The sequence below is a fragment of the Tursiops truncatus genome, chromosome 18 (assembly GCF_011762595.2).
Source record: "Tursiops truncatus isolate mTurTru1 chromosome 18, mTurTru1.mat.Y, whole genome shotgun sequence".
Taxonomy (NCBI): Eukaryota; Metazoa; Chordata; class Mammalia; order Artiodactyla; family Delphinidae; genus Tursiops; species Tursiops truncatus.
This window is the reverse complement of record NC_047051.1, coordinates 24,381,734-24,405,049: the sequence shown is the minus strand read 5'-3', so window position 1 is coordinate 24,405,049 and position 23,316 is coordinate 24,381,734.

The following is a 23,316-nucleotide window of genomic DNA, read 5'->3' as shown; positions in this document are numbered from 1 at the left end:
ACACCTTGTCATGTACCTGATGGCTATCTGTATGTCTTCTCTGGAAAAGTGTCTATTCAGAGTCTCTGCTCATTGTTTTAAACAGTTTTGTTTTGTTTTTTTTTGCTATTGAGTTTTATGAATTCTTTATGTACTTTGGATATTGACCTCTAATCAGATAGATGATTTTCAAATATTTTGTCCCATTCCCTAGGTTGCCTTTTCTCATTTTGTTGATGGTTTCTTTTGCTTTTATACTCAATTCTTGTTTCAAAGGACACTTTCCAGAAAGTGAAAAGACAACCCCACAGAAAAGGATAATATATTTGTGGATCATATATCTGATATGAGACTTGTATCCAGAACATATGAAGAATTCTTACAACTTAAGGACAAAAACCAAACAAATAATACAATTTAAAAATAGGCAAAGGATTTGAAGAGACATTTTTCCAAAGAAGGTATGTTAAAGTACAGTAAAAACATGAAAAGAGAGGCTTCTCTGGTAGCACAGTGGTTGAGAGTCCGCTTGCCGATGCAGGGGACACGGGTTCGTGCCCTGGTCCGGGAAGATACCATATGCCGCGGAGAGGCTGGACCCGTGAGCCGTGGCCGCTGAGCCTGTGCGTCCAGAGCCTGTGCTCTGCAACGGGAGAGGCCACAACAGTGAGAGGCCCACGTACTGAAAAAAAACAAAAAACAAAAAAAACATGAAAACATATCAACATAATTAGTCACTAGAGAAATGTAAATCAAAACCAGAATGAGATACCACTTCACACATGGATGGCTATAATAAAAAAGACAACCATAACAAGTCTTAGCAAGGATATCATGAAATTAGAACTTTCGTACATTGCTGGTAGAAATGTAAAATGGTACAGCCACTTTGGAAGACAGTTTGACTATTTCTCAAAAGTTAAACAGGCCACTTCCATTGACTGAGCAAGACGTGAGAGCGGCAGCTCCCAGGAAGGTGTAGGGAGAAGTGTGGCTCTTCAAATTCTTTTTATTTAGCAAGTCAAGTGCATCTTCTAAATCCCGGGATCATATGTGAGTTCTAGAGATAGAAATCAGCTAAAGGAAAAGGAAAGCTTTTATTTAGTAGATCAGAGGGGAACCAAAAGCCCAGATTTCATTCTATTTCTGGGGGGAAAAATTTAAAAATACTAAATTCATTTCCAATTCCCAGCCTAAGTTCTCCACATTAGCTCCAGTTGCCCTCCTGCAGCAGAAGTTTTTGTGTACTGTGTACAGGTGTTTTCAGAGAAAATAAAATCAAAGAGAGTGGAGCCTACACTCCCGGCAGGGCTGCTGTCTTAGCGGGGTTGGGAAAATGTGTGAGCATGTGTCAACGAATGTGTCAACAAATGGAAGCCGAAGCAAGGAAGCCTCAAGATGACTTAATTCCTTCCTCCCTCCCTCCCTCCCTCCCTCTCTTCCTTCCATAAGGTATCCAACATTGCCTGAAGTACAAGACTAGAAGAAATGGGACAAGATGCCCTCCTTGTCTTTTAGCAACTTAAATCCCCCCCTACTTAGGATAAAATCACTATTATCCTGACTCCCAACCCCAATCATCAACCATCCTCTTTCCATTTCCTTCTCCAAGAGCATCTTAGGAATTCTATCCCCACTGCTCCCTCTGTAGTGAGGATTCATTTGCATATTTTAAACTCTTCCTGTTCATCTGGGGCAAGCCCAGACTTGTGAGTCTTTTCTGCTCACACACAGCACATAAGTGTGAGCAGGGCCTCCTGTTCACTACCACTGCTGCCACGCGTGAACCTTTATTGAGCACCTATTATGTTCTGAGCATTCTGCTAAGTACATTTCTACATTGTCTCTGCTAACTCTCAAACAACATCGTGAGGCAGGATCTGTTAGTATCCCCATTTTACAGATAAGACCCCTCACGTAGCTATTAGGTGAAAAAGCCTGGTTTTCAACCCAAGTGTGTGTATTTCCACGGCCTTGGCTTGAAATTAGCATGCTGTTACTGCTCTTCTGTGTTAGAACGCTTTGAAATCTTGGAGACTGAACCAATATCTTTTTCTGTGGTTAAAATATGCATAACTTAAAATTTACCATTTTAAATCATTGTTAAATGTACAATTCAGTGTCATTAATTATATTCACAATGTTGTGCAAACATCATTACTAGCCATCTCCAGAACTTTTTCATCAACCCAAACAGGAAATCTGTACCCATTAAACAATAACTTTCCATTCCCTGTCTCCCTAGCTCCTGGTAACCTCTATTCTACTTTCTGTCTCTATGGGTTTGCCTATTCTAGGTACCTTGTATAAGTGGAATTGTACAGTATTTCTCTTTTTGTTGGACCTATACAATTTTGGGAGGTAAAAGAGTGAATGATTCCGGCCAAATGAAAATCTTTGAAATACATCTGGACATTCCTGCCCTGTACTCAACGTTTAGCTTTCCTGATTCTCACTATCCAGATAATCTTTCCAATCTTGCATATTTCTCTGACCTTTTTGATCAGGATCCCTGCTGGAATCACCCTGCAGCACTCCAAGTTCTGGCCTCTTCTGCACACCCTGTTCGGATGCCACCACATTCTGAACACACGACACAAGTAAGGAACATCCACATATCACTTCACTGCTTACAAAGTGCTTTATTACACATATCTTTTATTTTCCTGACAATACTCTTCTGAGGTAGATAGTACAGTATTTTACAAGCGATGAAACTAAGAATTCAAGACAGTATATGACTTACCCACAATTTGATGGTTAGCAAGTGCAAAACCAAGAATCAAGTCTGTGGTCTTTTCTATGTATCTATCTCTTTGCCTTCCTCCCAAATTCTGTCCCCTCCCTCTTTTTGAAGAAGTTCAACTACTGGGTAGGGCAGAGGAATGCTCAGGGATGCCGTGTGTGTGTGTGTGTGTGTGTGTGTGTGTGTGTGTGATTACACATGCTCACTAAGAAGGAGGGAGAAATGAACTCATTTCAGTGTTGCCCCCATTTAGTCTCCAAGTATGTATTACTGAGTTTCTCCACTTAGGTGTACCTGAATCCTGCTTATTGCTTATTGCTGGGCTATGATTTATAAGAAATAAAATACAGAGAATTATTCCAGCCACATGCATACTCTCCTAGAATTTCTTCTCTGCATCTTTGTCTGCTTTTCTGTCCTATTGAATGAGCTGGAGAGCACAGACACTGTAACCTTCGGTGTGTCCTCTTCCTAAGCCTGTGGCCAACACTAAGCAGCCAACTTCTACATTCTCCTCTCTTTAGCCTCACCTGGTTTCCTCCTAAAATGCCAGAATCAAAGATGTTGCCTGGGCTTCCCTGGTGGTGCAGTGGTTGAGAGTCCGCCTGCCGATGCAGGGGACACGGGTTCGTGCCCCAGTCCGGGAAGATCCCACATGCCAAGGAGCGGCTGGGCCCGTGAGCCATGGCCGCTGAGCCTGCACGTCCGGAGCCTGCGCTCCGCAACGGGAGAGGCCACAACAGTGAGAGGCCCGCGTACCGCAAAAAAAAAAAAAAAAAAGATGTTGCCTAAGCTGACACATACAGCCCACGCCTTCTTCTGCAAGAGAGGGAGCACAGAGAAAGGAGAGGGAAAGATGGGTTTATAATCCTGTCAGTCCTCCAGCTAGGTGTTATGGCCCTCAGCCCTGAAGAGGTCTTCCCCGAGGGGCTGAAAGGAAGGGATGAAGCCAAGTATGTGGCTTAACACTTCTGCAGCTGCTGTAACGTAAATCACCTTAGGTTTCACCAGCCTATGGATATAGATGGGATTATGTTACTAGAATTTACCTTTGGGTAAATGGACTTCTGCCCCATCCAGCTTACCCGGAGGAGGAACTCCCCTGCAAACACTCCTCCAGATACTTCTGGGAGTCCCCAGACAATATCTTATATGTCCCTGCAAACAAATTTCCTCTCTTCACTGGGTACCCCCAAAGCACACCTGGCGTCTACCCACTTGCTGGAGCGTCAGCATCTCCCGAAGCAGCTGATGACGCATCCGAGCTTTTAAGGCGTCAGAGCGTCTCAGTGTTGTGTTCCAAAGCAGAGGAGGGTGTCTCTTCCGTGTTACGCTCTTAAAGCAGAAGGGAGCCAAGCTTGTGCTGAGGTTCCATGGAGGTAAGGGTCTCCTTTAAGTTTTCTTTTATGGATACCCTCCTCCTAATAACCCAACAGAAGTCCAGTGAGTCCTGGGTCGGGAAACACATTTAAGCATCAGTATTTGATACTTGAGATCGATAATTGAATATCAGTGCTGTGTCCATAATACTCCCTCCTCCTCCAACAACCAAAGCTTTCTTACCCAGTCAGTCTCACAATGTCTAGCATCTGCTTTCTACAGGACAAGTTCCTCCCAAGAGGCCTTTCAGAGCTCAGGAAACTGTGCTTCCAGAAGGCTCATCCCACTGTTTTGTCAGATATGCTCAGCCTCATCTGACTTCCCGTTTACCTGTTCTACAGATGTATCATTGCCACAGCGGTCCTTTCCCGGCCAAGAAAGAATATTGGTTTGGCTACAAAGGTGTTCCAGCTACAGATAACATGAAGCCTGACTAACAGTAGCTTAAACAAATAGGACTTCATTTGCGTCTTGTGACAAAACACTCAGACGCCACAGTCCAGGGCCTGTGCACTGGTTCTAGGAGGCTCTCTCTCCTCCTTTTTGCCCTGCCCTCCTTAGCCCATCAGCTTCTATTCTCAGGTATCCCACAGTCACCTTCTGGTTGCTGCACTTCTCAGCCACAGGTCTGCATTGTGTGCAAAGGAAGAAGGAGAAAAGGCACACCTGCAAACTTGCACGGAGCTCCCTCCCACCAGTGCCTCCTGCGTTCACTGGTGTGTGTGTGTGTTAGCGGAGGTTGGGGAGAAGTAATTTTAACTTTCCATTTGGTCCAAGCTGGAAACAGATTCTCCATCAGGCGTTACAGTGACATCTCCGGAGTGGGATTGTTAGACATTCCCCTGGCAGCAGCTGCTCTAGTGGACTACTGTCTACTCACTTCATGTCCTAGCCACACACCTCATGCCTCACCTGTCTCTGTGTAAATAATAACATGAAGCTAACTACTTAAATGACAGTGGAGGACCTAAAGACTTTTTTTTTTTTTTTTTGCGGTACGCGGGCCTCTCACTGCTGTGGCCTCTCCCGTTGCGGAGCACAGGCTCCGGACGCGCAGGCTCAGCAGCCATGGCTCACGGGCCCAGCCGCTCCACGACATGTGGGATCCTCCCGGACTGGGGCACAAACCCGTGTCCCCTGCATCGGCAGGCGGACTCTCAACCACTGCGCCACCAGGAAAGCCCTCAAGACTTTTTATGCAGTTTTTTCAATGTGATTCTTAGAAACTACTAAAATATTTTAGAGCGTTGCTTCAACTAACCATATACCATACCAGACTATTCACGAATCACCAAGAATTCATCAGTATTTCAGTATTACTCAGAGTGTGTTTTATCAATGTCCTTAAACATGGACACTCATGCTGGAAATGCTACTTGTTGTATCCAAATCTTACAGCTATACAGTGCACATTGGTATGTTAAAGGTTATGCTGTGTGCTTAAAAGTTATTCAGTAAATAAGCTTGTTTGACTTTATTTAAACCATTGCTTCCCCAATTTTTTGGATAAAAAAACCATTGCAGGCATAATGGCAATGAACATGTTATGGAACCAGGGTCTATGGAACACTCTTGGAAAAATGCTAACCTACTCTATTTCTTATGTTAAACTCTAGCTATGTTATCTAACCAAGCTTATCAGATTGAGTTAAGTGTGAAATGTAAACAGTATAATGCTGTGTTAGCAGTTTAGTGAGCCTCTAAGTGATTCCTTTCACCTTTCCTCTTTGAAATTTATTTATACAAACCATTTCCATTTAACAAGAAAACCATAATGCAATTTGTTATTCATATAGATTAATGAAGAAAAACAATGTTTTAGTTTTAATACATGGCAGAGCTTTTGAATAAGGAAGAGTTTGGTTTATTTAAAAAGAGGAAGACAAGTGTGTACATGTTTAAGGAAAGAATATAATACAATGAAAAAAAGTTAAATTTAGTAGTATATAGAATATATTAAAAAGGAGAAGAATTTTTTAAAAGAATGCCACAACCAGGAAAAAAAAAAAAGCTAGACTGTGATCGCATGGCCACCATGGTGAACTGAAAAGAAATTCAGTAGCTTTAGGTCTATAGCCAAGGGGGAAAAAAAAAAAGAAAAAAGTATTGGATTGTAACTGCTGACAATTTTCCACAAAGGTAAACAATTTCAAGGAGTCAAATAATTGAACAGAGCCCAAGTTCAGATTATATGCTTCATTAAAATTTGTGGTCAGTGAACAGAACATTCTCAAGTGCCTCCAGCCTGGACTAATTTTGTATCATGTACACACATTCGCATGCGGAGTCATGGTGATGAAACACCCAATAGAGATAAGTGCCAAATATGGCTAGCGTCATGATGACACTGGAGAAGCGGTGGAGGCCGTGGCCTCAAACCCCACAACATGGGCCCGTGGGTGTCGACAGATTGGGCACAAAAAGGGGGTGCCTTCTGTAGCGCTGTAAGCATTTTGCAATTAACCCTATGTCATATTTAACTCCTAGACGCCAGTCTCTCTGACTCACGGGTGGAGAATCAGTAGCCTCTACAACAGAGTTAGACATTAGCCTAAGTAATTAGAAATTATATGACTCCAAATCCCTGCCTTCAGAAATAAACAAATGAGTGTTGAGCATTACCATGATATATAAATAATTTTATGTAATTATATATGTATACATATATATAATAATGTATAATTTTACATAAACTTTTAATTGCCTTTTAATGGGGAGTTTACATCTAAGTCCCCAAGGAAGAGTACAAAATATTCCTCATTTTCAGATCTGTTCATTGTTTGCAACAAAATGCTGGTGTTATTTCATCACTATCATAAAAGACAGAGGCTGCTATAGAAAATATGTAACCCATTGAGATGAGATTCTTTACTTTAAAACCTTTCTGAGTGTTGTAAAAATCAGCATGGGAAGCAGGGTATGGGGAATTTCAGTATGTTTAATTACGTATATGATGGCTTCTGAAAGAATGAAACCTCAAATACTATGCTAATGCCAAATTAAAAAATTCCTTCAGGGGTAGAAATTTTAAAATCGAATATTATATATGAAAATTTAAGAAAGAAGGAATTTGCAACGAGGGAGATTAATCTATAGTTTAGAAATAGACTGTAAAATAGGAACTCTCCTAGAAGTGGAAAAATAATGGTTAGCATTGTATGTTCCTAATAGCATTTATTTCTAGACAGGTCTTGATCATGTTTAGCATTCGATTCTTGCCTGGTCTATATTTAGAACAAGGCATATTCAGCAACTAGACATGAATATGAAGGTAGGTGGAATTTGGAACCCTAATATTTACTTATTTGTACACATATTTTAGAGGAAGAGGACGTCTTATTATAGATAACCTATTATCACTCTGTGAAGACTTGCCTGTTGGAAACAAGTCCTGGTGTTTGTGTTTTCTCTCTATATCACAATCTAGTCAAGTGGTTGTTTAACAATATGTACCAGACAAATAAAATAAATCAAATATATTAAAATCGTCTGTATTCAGAGAGCTATGCTCCTTTCCAATATGTAGCCAGCCTACGGCTGAAGTTCAGCATTCTTAAAAATCATTAAATTGAGATTGCCACAACATTGTTAATCAACTATACTTCAATTAAAAAAAAATCATTACATTGAGTTGGGAAAATTTTTTCCATGAAAATGCTTTAGTTCTGTGAGGATACAGTAGGAATCACCAGGGAAAGACACTCACTAAGGAACTCTCCAACCTTTTCACTGATACAATCTCTGTTTTTAAAAAAAATTTTTTAACATTGTGGTAAAATATGCATAACATAGAATTTTCCATCTTAGCCACGTTTAAGTGTACAGTTCAGGGGTATTAAGTACATTCACATGGTCGTACAACCAACACCACCATCCATCCACAGAACACTTCATCTTGCAAAGCTGAAACTCTGTCGCCATTAAACAAGTCCCCATCCCCTTCTGTCTATGAATTTGACTACTCTAGGTACTTCCTATACGTCAAGTCATGCAGTATCTGTCCTTCTGTGACTAGCTTATTTCACTTAGCATAAAGTCTTCAAGGTTTATCTATGCTATAACGTGTGCCTACAATCTCCCATTTGGTAGCTGAAAAAAAGGCAGCCACATTCACTTAAACTTTTCATGTCTATACAACATTTCATATCACTTTACTTCAAAGGGGCTTCAGAAAGTTTGCGTGGGGTATGATTTGAGTCCCCCTTTAAGAGAAACCCAAAGGAACAAAACAGTGTTAGTGGTGGTGGTGGGCTAAGTATATAATAAACAGGAAAAGGCATGAAAAAAAGAGGCAATTTTTGACTCTGGGCAAAAGATCATTTGCTCTACTCTCAGATTTTCTGGATCCACAGATTTGGATGGAGTCCCAGGATCAATATTTTTAAGAGCCTTAAAAAACATACAAGAATGCAGAGAATACAAGTTCTTCTTTGTATTCCACTGCACTAGTTCTACCTGTGATTTCCACCCACAGTCAGCTGCTGCATAGATAAATCCAAGCCATCTTCTTTGAACAGCCTTTCAAAATTTGACTTGGTCTCCTCCTCTTGAGGCAAAGCACCTCAGTTATGCTGAAGCAAGAGACTTTATTTTAGGTGGTTTTCCAGTCCTTTATCATCCAGTTTGCTTTCCTTTAGACATCCATTAGGTGGTCAATATCCATTCAAAATGAAACATCCAGAACTATGGCTTGTTCAACGTCATTTCCCCAGATTCTGCCTGTGCTAGGCGGAATTCTAAGATGGCAGTTGGAATTAAGGTCACTAGTAAGTTGAAAGTAACATTATCCGAGTTAGCCTAACCTAATCACACAAACCCTTTAAAAACAATGAGTTTTCTCCTTCTATTTGCAGAAGTAGTAGTTAGAAAGATTCAAGGCAAGAGAGGGATCCACTGTGAGGGGGGTTCTCTACTGCTGAAATGGAAGGGCCACATGGCAAGGACCTGACAGTAGCCTCTAAGAGCTGAGAGCGGTCCCCGGCCAAGAGCCAGCAAGAAAGCAGGGACCTTGTCCTATAACCTCAAGTCCTACAAGTGCCAACAACCTGAGGAAACATGGAAACAGATCTTTCCCTAGCCAAGCCTCCAGGTGAAGTTACAGCCAGCCAACACCCTGATTTTAGTCTCAGGAGACCCCAGGTGGAGGACCCAGGTGAAACACGCCAGACTCTTAAAAAACAGAAACTGTGAGCTGATAAATGGGTGTTGCTTTACGCCACTAAACTTAGAGTAGTTTGTTACACAATAGATACCGAATACACTGCGCCTTCTATTTTATGTTCCAACAATGCTTATCTGCTTGCAGTTCCTGAACACAGGTTGCTCTTTTAGGCTTACATACTTTTGTCCACGATGTTTCCTTGCCTAGAGATCCCCTCTTATCTGGTCAGATGGACAAACTCTATTCTTCACACTCAAGACACATCTCAGGCACAACTGCCACCAGAAAATGCCACTACCTTCCCCAGGTAGACTTACCGTGTATTAGGCCCTTCTGACTGTAGGAATTGGAGAGATCCCTGAAAAACTCCACTGACTCCAGTTAACAACTTCACGATTTTATGGAAAAAAAGATGATGAGGACTGAATTTGAGAATAAATGTTTAAAAACCTCATAGATATTTTTTATATTCCCTAACTTAATGCAAGCAGTGTACCACATACAATAACGTTGATATTCTACACATCATATTAGCAATAATTGGCAGTCTGCTTTTTGTATTTATCACTTTTTGCTAAGTAGAAACTTTTAAGAATTTCTTCCCTCTACAAGTTTCAGTGAGATGCTTGTAAATTCCTCCTGTTTTTGGTCCAGAGAGGGGTGTGTGTGTGTGTGTGTGTGTGTGTGTGTGTGTGTGTGGTCAGTCTCACCTAATTAGTCCATGATTTTCATAACTTTTAACTTTGAGATTTTTTCTCTTCTTCCTGCCTCCTCAATTCTGCAGGCAGTTTTAGTCTAGACAAGAGCAAAGCAGAGTCTTTGCTCTTTAGGGACTGGGGTACTGGTAAAAAAAAGACAAAACTCCCACATGGAAAATCAAATCTGTGACCCAATTACCAGAAGTAGGCCGCAGACTGTGGTTAGGTCTTGAATGCAGTTTTTAAAACTGGAGCAAGCTAGAAATTCCGTGTCATTCTCCCCATATACTTGTGCAAGCATGCAAATACATACATGAAAGGTTGTTAATGTCAGCATTGCTGGTGATAGTGAAAACCTTAGAAACAACCAAATGTTCGCCAGTGGGGTTATATAAAATGTGGTATGTCCCACCAAGGGAAAATTTTGCAGCTCTTCAATTCAATGAGGTATCTAGCTCATATGAGATGATGTGGAAAGATTTCCAAAATGTATTATTAATTAAAAAAATGAAATATGGGATAACACGAACAGCTTGATATTACCAGTACAAATAAAAGGATATTTCTCTAACATACACACTCACACACACACACACATAGACACACACCAGTGTATGTTTATTAGTGAGTGTCTGTTCAGGAGGAAAAAAAAAACACTTGAAGCATTTCAGACAGAGGAGATTTAATACAAGGATTGGTTAAAAATTGTTGTAGAGCCAAAAGGGAAAGATAAATTTATCCAAAGGGGAGCAACTTTAGGAAACCGCTAACAACTGATGGAGGAAAAGGAAAAGTTATTTAATTGAGTTCACAGTTGCCATGGTGCTGAGGCTGTTGGAGAATCTGTTTAGGATGAATCCTGAATACTCGACAATCTCAACCATGACGTCCCCTTCACGTGCTTTCTTCTTTCTTTTGGGCTCCCATTAGGTTGAGTCTATTAATATTACACATTTGAAATGTATATTAAATGGCAGTCTATTATTATTATACATTTTATGGACTTAGTACATTGTGAAAAGGGAAGGGATCTTGCATCAATACTTTGATTTGTTTATTTTTAGATTAAGCTTAGACTTGGTTTCCTCTAAGAAACCTCCTCTTCCTCCACCACGCCAAGATCAAACTAAGAGCCCCTTGATACTCTCTATAGCAAATACTTGCGATGCTCTGTGCCACTTCCTGTGGCCCTACCTGGGGACAGTTTTACGTGCTTTGCTCACTCCCCGCATCAAGTCCTCTCTGAAATGTCTCTGTACTTTGCTGCCTTGGAGCTTTCTCTGAATCAAGGAGAAACTGCTCAGCCTGGTTGCAGAAGGAGCATGGAAGTGTGGCAGAAGCTAATAGCCCCAGAGGCAAACCCCAATTAGTAGGGGACAAGAGTCAGCGGATCGGGCTTCCCTGGTGGCGCAGTGGTTGAGAGTCCGCCTGACGATGCAGGGGACATGGGTTTTTGCCCCGGTCCGGAAAGATCCCACGTGCCGCGGAGCGGCTGGGCCCGTGAGCCATGGTCGCTGAGCCTGCGCGTCCGGAGCCTGTGCTCCGCAACGGGAGAGGCCACGTACTGCAAAAAAAAAAAAAAGAGTCAGCGGATCATCCAGTGCGGTGATCTCAGGCCCTTTCCACACAGTTACTTACAGGGTCTCCAGTGGGACTATACCCCTGAGGACATCATTGCTCATTGAAGACATATTTTAGCTTTCCTCCTTCTTTCTCTCATTCACCCACTTACCTCTGCTCTCTGGCATGACCACCCAAATAAACTACCTGTATCCAACTATTTTTCTTAGGCTCTGATTTATGTGGATGGAGTTACCCAACTAAGACATGCGCTAATAGTATCCAGTCTACACTGCTGTCGTAGCACTTATTCCATTGAATTATCATTGAAGCTTTACCTTTTTCAGCTTTGCCACTTTGAAATGCCAGTGCCCTGACATTGTGGATTAAAATAGACATTATGTAAATATGGAAAAGCAGGTAGGAGAGAGAGAAGGAGAGAGAGGTTAAGAGAGAAAGAAGAGAAACACGGAAGTAAGGAAGACAAATCTTTGACCAACAACACTTGCTTCGTGCTGTCTATTCCTACTGAAATACCTCTCACTTTGTGAAGGTAAAAATTTGAATAACGCATTGCATATGTAGAATATTTTTGGAAAGTCATTTGAAAAGTAGGACACAGACACAGAGTAGGCTTTTGATTTGTTTTTCTCTTGATGATAGAGCGATTATGAGACGCAGCCTCTCCTTACAACTGTGACACACCATCTCAGATTAGCCATGAACAAAACCAGAAAAAGAATTCTCTGGGGGACCTGACTAGAACAAAGTACCTGTGAGACAGTGATAAAGATGGAATCAGTAGCGGCACTGCCCTCGAACTGCTTTCGTCTCCCTCAGGACGTTCGTAAGCAAAATGGAATACGGGAGATGGCAGCCAACGTAGGCTAGGCTCGGGGGGGGGGGGGGGATTAAAAAAAACGGATGAATCCTTTCCTGGAATTTCACAGATGATTTCGTCAAAACAACTTTTTAAAGAGAGTAAGCTTCACTAGTGAATAATGTGATGCCCTGGCATATAATTATTTATGAAGTTCTCATCACAGTGGCACCTAAATACTTCAGAGGTATTTGAGGCATGGCCTAGATGCACCCAGAGCTTTATTAGACTGAGGGTCCATTTACAGATGTAATAAAGGCAGAGGTCTAATGGATTCACAGTAAAAGAACAAAACAAAACAAAACTCACTGCCAAGGCACTTTCAAATGTTCAGTTGTTTCATACTACTCGAATACCAATCTCAGGAGAAAGAGCTGGAACAGACCATAAAGAAGTGGGCTAGAAGCTCTCGGTCTCTGAAGGGGATTGGTGCCGGGAGAGAAAATAATAATTTAGGAGAAGTAAGGATTAGCCTTTGGACTAAGGATTAGTCTTTGGCTCTCTTTGGATGTATTTTTTTCCTTTTAAATTTATTTTTAATTACTTTAAAATTAAGTTAAATCAATTTTAATCTTTAATAATTTTATTTTCCTTTCTCCCATTTTAATATTATTTATTCCACTATTCTTGCCCCAGAAGTTCTTTCGTTTATGTTCAGAAAATCTAGATAGCCGAGGGAATCCTTGGTACTCATCATTTCCTGCTAAAGAGACGTATGAAGTTAACAGATATTCCATTCCTAGCCTGTTCCACTAAGGCAAAGACTGCCTATAGAGAAGGATTTTCACACAAAATGAATGTTTTAAAAACTTAAAATACAGCTATATTTGGATCTGTGAGCTATAGACAGCAGGAAACCTACAAGGTTCTAAAACCTGCTATTTCCCCTTTTATTGTCTCTGTTTTTACAAAGCTTTTTGTGTTCCATCTGCAGAAGCTATCTCAAATCTTCCAGTTCAAGCAAATTTACCTTTATCTAGTGTGCAACCTTTGGATTTTTCCGTCTTTACCCACAGATGTCACGCAGAAATGATGCATACCCCTCAGTTCAATTTGCACCATTACACAAAAGGGACTCTCCTTGGAAACCTTTTATGTGCTTCTAAAACATAATAGCATTTCAAAGAAATATGTTCTTTTTAAGATAATAACTGCTGTTAACTCCCCCATTAGATCTTGCTGAAGTATTTGACAATTAACCCAGCTTACCACTGGCTTGAAATGATTTGACAGTGATTTAACTCTTTGGGGAAATGTTTTTCTTTAACTTGTACTAAGCATTTTTTTTTTCTTTTCAATGTAATTTCGTGCATTTAAATTTCATCTCTATTCTTCCTTTATACTTATTCCCTGGGGTAGGAATCCATTTTTGGTTATGTATGTTTGTGGTTCTTAAAAACATATACAATCATTGAGCTATAAACTGAATTTGTCTCTCCCAAATTCAAATGTGAAAGACCTAATCCCCAGTACTTCAAAACTCGACTGTATTTGGAGATAGGGCCTTAAAGAGGTTATTAAGTTAAAATGAGTTTGTTGGAATGTGCCTAATCCAATCTGACTGGTGCCCTTATAGGAAGAGGAAATTTGGACACACACAGAGACGTGAGGAATGTACACACACAGAGAAAAGGTCATGTGAGGACACTGCAAGAAGACAGCCATCTGCAAGCCAAGTGGAGAGGCCTCAGAGGAAACCAAACCTGCCAACACCTTGACCATGAACTTCTAGACGTAGCTGTGAGAAGACCCACTTCTATAGTTTAAGCCACCCAGTCTGTGGTATTCTGTTACAGCAGCCCTAGCAAAATAACACACGTAGAATCCAAGTGGTCATTCCAGCTTTGGCTTGAGGCTGTTCAGATTCAGGGAATGGGTCGCTCTTCATTACCTGTTCTATTTAGGGAAGCCCTTTGGGAAAGTACTTCCTCCTTTTCTGAGTAACTATGAACTCCTGCGGTAGTTCCACTGCCTGAAAGGACATCACGATACACAAAGGGCCATCCCCTAATCCGCGAAGAAGCCCGTGTTTTCAAAATAAAACGATAGTAATTTGATTAAAAATGGCCTTGGGAATTCCCTGGTAGTCCAGTGGTTAGGACTCAGAGCTTTCACTGCAGGGGACTGGGTTCAATCCCTGGTTGGGGAACTAAGATCCCACACGCCACATGGAACGGCCAAAAAACAAAATGGTCTTAAATTTTTAAATGTTCAGGCCATGCCTCTGCACTCCTTTAACTCCTCCATCTTTGAGCTCCTGTGTCTCCACCACATCAGAAGAATATTGAAGAATACTGATGATAATAACAATAGTAATAGTAACAAAAACATAGCCTTTCTTCCTGATTCTCTCGTTCTAGGCCTTAACTACCATCTTGCTGGTTTTCCTACCTACAGTTTTCAGTAATTACTACCCAAAAGAGATGATTTTATGAACGTTGGAGGGGCAAAATCACTGTGGCCTAATCACCCATCACACTCGCCATTATTACGTGGTGAGATTAAATTATAGTGAACAATGAGGCCCGCCTTAAAGAGAGAAAGAAGACACCTGGGGGCAGTTCAGAAGCACCACCTGGGAAAGACACACCCTTTGTCTTGCACAGAATGTGTGCATTGCACTAACCTCTAACGAGGCTCTGTTTCTGCCCCTGCCCTGACAGTCATAGCAACCCAATGATGACATTAAATTCTAAGTCGTAGTTGCACAACCTTCCCTCCCCTGGGCTTCCCATCGCACTCAGGGTAAAACTTGAGTCCTCATAGTGGCGCCCTGTGAACTTTCTGACCTGTGTGACCTCCTGCTGTCATCAAACACCTCAGGCTCCCACACTGTGGCTTTTGCTCTTATAATTCCCTCAGCTTGGAATTCATGCCCCCCAGATATCTGTTTAACCTTTGCTCAAATGACACTTCATTCTTTTACCCTTCCCAAGTCCCACCAATAATAAGAAGAATATTGATGATAATAACAATAGTAGTAGTAATAAAAACATAGTCTTTCCTTCCATGTTTAAAGTTTTACAAGTAGTCCCTCCGTTCGCCACTCTGGGAAGAGGCAGGATTTAAACCTTGTAAATGCAGTAAAGACACAGATGCTCTTTTTTTTTTAAATTTATTTTATCGAAGTGTAGTTGATTTATAATGTTGCATTAATTTCTGCTGTACAACAAAGTGAGTCAGTTATACATATGCATACATTCTTTTTCATATTCTTTTCCATTGTGGTTTATCACAGGATATTGAATACAGTTCCCTGTGCTATACAGTAGGACCTTGTTGTTTATCCATGCTATGTATAATGGTTTGCATCTGCTGATCTCAAAGTCCCAATCCATCCCTCCCTGTCCCCCTTGGCAACCACAGGTCTGTTTTCTATGTCTGTGAGTCTGTTTCTGTTTCGTAGATAAGTTCATTTGACACAGAATTGTCATGTACATGTCATTTGACATGTACCACCCTTGGAAACACATGGTGAAAAATATTTCAAGGATACCGATCAATTTTTTTGGCTCTTATTTGCAAAGTTTGTTCCAATCAGACTTTTTTAAATGTTACACTTGATGAAAATACTCTGTATGATGTTATAGCAATAGATGCATGTTATTATACATTTTGTCCAAACCCACAGAATGTCCAACAGTAAGAGTAAGCTCTAGGTAAACTTTGGACTTTGGGTAAACATAGGTCATCAACTGTAACAAAGGTACCAGCGTTCTGGGGGATGTTGATAATGGAGGAGGCCATGCACGTGTGGGGAAGAGGGTATACGGGAAATCTCTTACTTTCCCCTGAAGCTTGCTGTGAACCTAAAACCACTCTAAAAATTGTCTTTTAAAAGAGAATTTTATTTGCAAGCTTTTGTATGGGTTCATATAAAGGAGTGAATGAATTAATATAATTGGATTGCTCAAGTTTTCATTTCTTTTCTTCCTGGATCTAGGTCAAAAATTTAATTCTTAACTCATCGTCTCCTCACGGACGAGGTCCTCAGGAGACATCTGAAATAAACCTGATGGAGGGGCTTTCAGTGGACACTGCATCTACAACAGGTCTCGGGGTCTTCAAAGAGTCACCTAAATCCTTGCAGAGTCGCCTCTAAGGAACATTTGTCTGGTCTCATTTGTGCTTCTTTGGACATTGAAATGGAGTGTGTATCACACTCTACTGCAAATACTTCTTTATCTGTCTGCTTGGTTTCATATATTCTGACCCTTTAAGGGCAGGGTCTTTAAGAAAGATTATAAGATGAATACATGCTCAAAAATTCAAATGGAGTGGAAGTGAAAAGTCCCTACTGCCCCATGCCTTCACTTTTACTCCCCAGAGGTGTCCCTCGTTAAATTTATGAAATACCATCCTGAATATCTCTATTTATAAACAAGCATATATCTATACATAGCAGGCACGATTATTTTCAGGACACTACATTCAGAAGTGCAAAAATGTATCTTTTTTAAAAATAACATCTTAAGCTTTATTTTGAGCACCAGTTCTGTCAAGTGGCAGAAAATGTTTGTCAATGCAAAGGCAACACAGGCGTTTCAGGCTCTTCTCAGTCAATTGAGGAGCATCCTCTGCCCTGGATTGCTGTTGTTCTACATTCCTGGAGGTTGGCTCACAGGCTTTGTGGAGGAGATGGCCAGCCACACGTCAGACCTGCACACGCAGGCATCTACGCTGATGCCCACCACCACCTCTGGCTCTGGGCTACCACCCATCAGCCCTCCGGATTGGCATCTGGTGGTGGCCAGGTGGCCGAAGCTGCATCTGCTGATGGTGTTGCCTCGTGCTGGCCCAGAGGTGTCCACTGGCTGTTGATTCTTTACAGAAATCCTGAGGCTGCTCCCTGGGCCCCAGCCAAAGAAGCTGCCTTACAGGTGTCTCTCCTCTATTCTGTGCCAAGGCAGCAAAAGGAACTCTCTGGGGGCCCTAGACAGGAAGCTGGGCACAGCTCTGCATTCTCTCAGACTCCCCGACTCTGTGGCTCAGCCCAAGGTAGGCGCTGTGATTATCCTCATCGCTGTATTGCTCCCACCAGCTCTCCGCTCTCTGCTTCTCTTTTCTCTCCTGGAATATTTTTATCTAGTTTAAAGCAGGAAAACTGGCTCTTCTATCAACATTCATTCATTCAAAGCTATTGTTTTACCTATTGTCTCTGCCAGGAGTTTCAAAATTCTCTTTTGAAACTAAAAAGCTGAGAATTGATTCTTTTGTTTTCTGTTCCATTGTGGCCCAGCTCCCCCAAGGCCTGGGCGGCCCTGGCTGTTGGGGGGGGTGGGGGGGGTGGGAGGGTGGAGGTTGGGGAGTGGGGGGGGTGGAAGGCAGTGGCAGAGGAGGTGATGGTAGCAGGAGGGGGACACATTAGTAAACACTTCAAAGGATTATTCCACCACATTTATAGATATCCTTTGTTTGTTTGCCCACAAGTATAATCCCTCCATTCCCACTGTTCTAAAGCTTACTTTTTTTTTTTTTTTTTTTTTTTTTCGGTCCGCGGGCCTCTCACTGTTGTGGCCTCTCCCGCTGCGGAGCACAGGCTCCGGACGCGCAGGCTCAGCGGCCATGGCTCACGGGCCCAGGAGCTCCGCGGCACGTGGGATCTTCCCGGACCGGGGCACGAACCCGTGTTCCCTGCATCGGCAAGCGGACTCTCAACCACTGCGCCACCAGGGAAGGCCCTATAGCTTACTTTTTTCATTCAATGAAATATCATGGATGTATTTCCAAATCAGTACATGTACGTCTACCTCATGCCACTTCACAGTTGCATAATGTCATTGTCTGGATATATACTATTGTTTATTTGACGTCCACTGTTGATGGACATTTAGGTAGTTCCAGGTTTTGACTTTTCAAAAAAGCAACCATGAGCATCCTTCTAAGCACATATTTGGTTATGTATATGAGATATCCGTAGTATACTTTGCTAGAAATGAAATTGCTATATCACAGAGTACATCCATTTTTTCATCTTGGTTCCTATTGCCACACTGTCTCTAAAAATGTGTACCAATTTACACTCCCACAGAAAGTATTTAAGAACATCAGTTTTCTACAGTCGTCACCGGCACTAGGCATTCGTCAAGGTAAAGGTTGTTCTTGGTTTCTTTTTGGCTTCCTTTTTGCATGAATTGCTTGTTCATTTCCTTGGACTATTTTCTTTCTCTTAAACATCCTGTTTTCTTATTGATTTGTATAAGACCTTTCTATATGAAGAAAATTAGGCCTTTGACTATTTTCCTTGGTATGCTTTGTTTTTAACTCTGTTTATAGCTTTTCTTCTGTATAAAAGTTTGAATGGAGTAAAATCTATGAACTCTCTCAAACTTGTTCTTTTCTACCTTTGGTGATCTATAAAGAACAGCTTACTCCACTCTAATAATAAATGCATATTAATTTATATTTTATTATATATTTTTGGTTTTTCTTTTTCACACTTTAATCTATTGGAATTTACTCAGGTGTAAGATATCAAGTATAAGATGGGGATATAATGTTATCTTTTTCCAAATGTTTCAATACCATTTATTGAATATCATATATTTTCCTATTATGTACTTTTCAGGCAAAAGTACTAAATTTAGTCATACAATTCAGTCAATAATTTTTGGATTATCCAGGTCAGGGTCTTCTCTTCCTCCTCTTTTCCCAGTGTTTTTGATTATCATTTCCAGAAAGTAGGCAGAGGTATATGGTTGCCTTTATGTGGGTCTGGAAAGGAGAGGAGACCAAGGCAAATGACCCCGCTTGTGTCTCCCTCCTCCTAAAGGACCGAAGCTCCTGTGAATGAACACAAACGGATGCTCCCAAGAGAGGTCATGATTGTTAAAGCTCGCAAGTGCTATTAGCAGTGTGAGGCTTCTTTTTGAAATCTAAGTGTTATCAGTGACTCAGCAGACCCTTCTATCGTAAGGTGTGCAACTTCTACGGTGTCATAGCCCTGAGCAAGTCCTAGCTAAGACATCTACTTGGAAAATACAGAAAACCTGTCCCTTTAAAAGATTGAAGCCCTGCTGGTTAAAACAGTTCTACCAAGGAGTAAAGAGAGGGCATCTCAAGGCCCCTTCTGGACTTAGAATTTAATGCCTATTTATTGAGAACCTCTCCGTGCATTTGCTCAGTCCTACGTCAAGATGAAGTTCTCTGTGCCCTAGAAGCTTGGGTTCTAAAAAGGCCACAGAAATGGGTGAGACCTAAAAAAATGCCAGAACAATGCAACGGCCTTAATCAGACTGTCTTTGCTTTGCTTTGCTTATAAGTCACTGACTTTAAACTGACAAAAAATAAAAATAAAAAAAATTAAGTGGGCTTCCCTGGTGGCGCAGTGGTTGAGACTCTGCCTGCCGATGCAGGGGACACAGGTTCGTGCCCCGGTCCAGGAAGATCCCACGTGCTGCAGAGCAGCTGGGCCCGTGAGCCATGGCCGCTGAGCCTGCGCGTCCGGAGCTTGTGCTCCGCAATGGGAGAGGCCACAACAGTGAGAGGCCCACGTACCGCAAAAAAAAAAAAAAAAAAAAAAAAAAAAAAATTAAGTAACCTGAAATAAAAAAAAAAAAGAAAAAACAAAGATTGAAGCCCTGAACCTAAGGCATCTTCCTCCCCTCTTGGCTGATACTTTGTGAACAGAATAAGCAGGTGGTTATGCCTTGTCTCTTTCTCAAAAGTGGGAGGGAGCCTCAAATTCAGTTTAAGTTCTGTCCCAGTAAGCACTAAAGCCACAAATTTATCATGAACATACATGCTATATGGAATGTTTGAAGATGAGAAGTGCTATGGAAAAAAGCAGAGCAGAGTAAGGTATGTGGGAGACCCAGAGTGTCCTGGGAGGGAGGGGCAGGTTGCAATTCTCAACAGGGTGGTCAGAGTTGGCCTGTGGAGAAGGTGACATCTGAGCAAAGGTCTGTAAGACGTAAGCTTGCGAGTCATGAGAGGTTTTGAGAACATTCCTGAGTAGAAGGTCCTCAGGTAGAGCATGCCTAGATATTTAAAGTACAGCAAGGAAGAGCTTCTGGGTTGGTGAACATGTGGAAATTCAGGGAGGTGCCTGGTAAGGGCTTGGGAGCTGCACACCCCTTCTCATATACCTTGCCCTATGCATATCTTCCATCTTGCTGTTCCTGGGTTATATCCTGATACAATAAACCAGTGATCCAGTATAAATAAATAAATAAAGTACAGCAAGGAAGAGCAGTGTGAGTGAGGGGGAGGCAGAAGGAGAAAAAGCCAGAGAGTTAAGGAGTGGGACTGAGAGCACGTCATGTGGGGTTTTGAAGGCCTACATTCAAATTATGGAACCATTCCACCTTGTTTTTATCGCTTTTTTTTTTTCCCACAGTCCAAAGACTAAATCTTAAAAACCAATTCATAGAGCCCTAAAATACTTCACTTAAGCAATTTATGGAAAGTCAATCAAAGTAGCAATTAATGTTTTCGAATGCAGAGTAGGCTGAATATTCACAGTAAAATAATCCAACGTTGTAAGTTAAGTAAGCTAAATGTATTCCAACAAGTGAGTTTGTTGTATTAAAAATGAACTTATGTGAATATAATTCAATAAAAAATAATTTAAATGAATAATTTTGTTATATCATATATAAACTCACTAAGTTAAATCTATTTAAGTGAAAACAACTTTTCAAAACTCTAAAAATATTATTAGGGGTGGAGGAGAGAAAGAAATAGACAAGATAGAAATATGCATGTTGTATATAGCTCTTTCTTAACTTCTTTCTCACAGAACAAACAGACAAATAAGTAAATTAAAACTGAAACAAGGAAATGACAAGAAACAATGCCTGTTGGCATTTTGTCACTTCCCCGGGAATTTTTATTTGCTTATTATTTGAAGAGGTAGTATTGTCTGAGGCCATAGCTCAAAACCAGGAGTCAGGCATGTATAAATGTCACTAGATCTTTGATTTTAACACATTTAAGAGATTTAAGTGCACGACTTCACTTCTAGTCTTGAATTTTTTTCTTCAGAAAAACAAAAATTGAATTAAGTCTCTGTGACAAAGTGCTTAAGCGTTGATAACCTGGAAATTTTTTTAGTGAAAGATTTTTTTTTTGTTTTAAAATGGTTGCTTAAGTCATATTATAAATATTTGATTATCAGTGCTAATTTATTCAGCAAATATTTAGCAAGTGCTAAGGTAGGTGGAAGTAGAAGACCTTGTGAAGAGCCTGAGAGAGTGTGGTAGACAGGCAGGAGATAGGGGGATGGAGAAGTATAAGAGGAGCTAAGCAAAGAGAAAGTTTTGAGAGGAAGAAAGTGTCCAACAGCTTTAAATATTGCAAAGAAATCAAGTATGTTAATGCTGTAAACTGTCCAGTGGATTTGGCATTTAGGAGTTCATTGGGGACTTTATTAAAAACGGTTTCCATTGTATGTGGTGTTGTAAAGCACTCTCGCATGCATTTTATCATTGTATCAAGTTCCATCTGTTGCAGTACCCAGAGCGATGCCTGACTGGGTCTGCATTAATACACAACACATACCAGCTAGGTCAAGGCTGAAGTTTGAACTCACTGGGTAGGTGCAATTATGTGGTACCTGCTATCCTTGCCCACCTCTGCTTGCATCACTGACTTACATGGAAGCCAGGAGACTCCTGAAGAGAAATAAAATCTGGCTTCTACCTGGACTATAGACATAGACATAGGCACAAGGAGAACTGATGTGTGGGTGAGTTATAAGGGTAGGGGTTGTGAGGAGAGGTGATAAATTACTAGAAGAATATAAACCCTGTGGCAGAGCCCACCGTAAAAGGAGTCAAGCACGATGGGAAGAGAGTCAGAGTCAAAGGGGAGTGGTGGCCACAATATGAACGGTCTCAACCAAGACAGATAGTTTGTGCCCTGAGGGGAAGAAGCTGTGTGTAAACCAAAAGACAGACCTTACTATACTCTGGCACACCTCTGTAACCCGTTAATCTTACTGTGGGAGCCCTGTAACAGGCTATCACTCAGGTGGAAGAGAGCCGCCATTCACGTGAGTGTGCCAATTTGTCTTAACACCACGAGGTTTGAGAAGATTTGCACCTTAGAAGGGCAAAGACAGTGTCATTAGCAGAGCCTGGCAACAGTCAAAGAAGGCAACAACTTGGACTGATCACAGCTTCCTTGAAGTACCTTCTAGGGACCTCCCCCCAAATTTTGGGAGAGCCGTGTAGAACTTTGTAAAATGTGGAAGTTTCTGCCTGATTGGATGGAGGCCAGAATCAATGTAATTCAGGTTACAAAGACAAGACAATGAAACGGACTTTATCTCAAACTTTTAGGGAGGGAATAATTTCTTGAGCTTTGAAAGAACAGAAGAATTCTCAGATTTTGTTTTCTATTTCATACCATGTCATATCATATCATGTCTATTTCATATCGTCTTTGAAATTTACACTTAGGTTTAAAAACTTGTATACAAATTGTATATGACAGCCTCTAATCATTTTCATATTATTTATTATAGATCTTTCCTTATTTTAGAGTTTTAAATTTGGTTTCTCTCCCTTTTGGCCCAGTTAATCCTGCAGTTGAACAATTTTGGCAACACAGAAAAACCAACCCTTGCTTCAGTTTATCAAAAAAATTGCTTTCTAATTTTCCAATATGTTTATATCCTAGCTTTTTATAAAATCCAGCTTTTTTTTTTCACCTCTCCTTTGTTTCTTTGTGTTTTTACAGATTCTTTTGGTATAGGAAAGGAAGAAAATTAACATTTATTGAGTTCCCTACTATGTACCAAGTTTTATTATAGATTGATTATGTTTATCCTTTAGTATCATTTTCACACTTTAAATTTAGATCAGAAACATTTTTCTCACTTCTTGTGTTCTCTTTTCGTATTTTGGATTTCGTAACAATAACACTTTACTTAAGGTACTTAACTACCTTTGCTGTGATAGTCATCAAA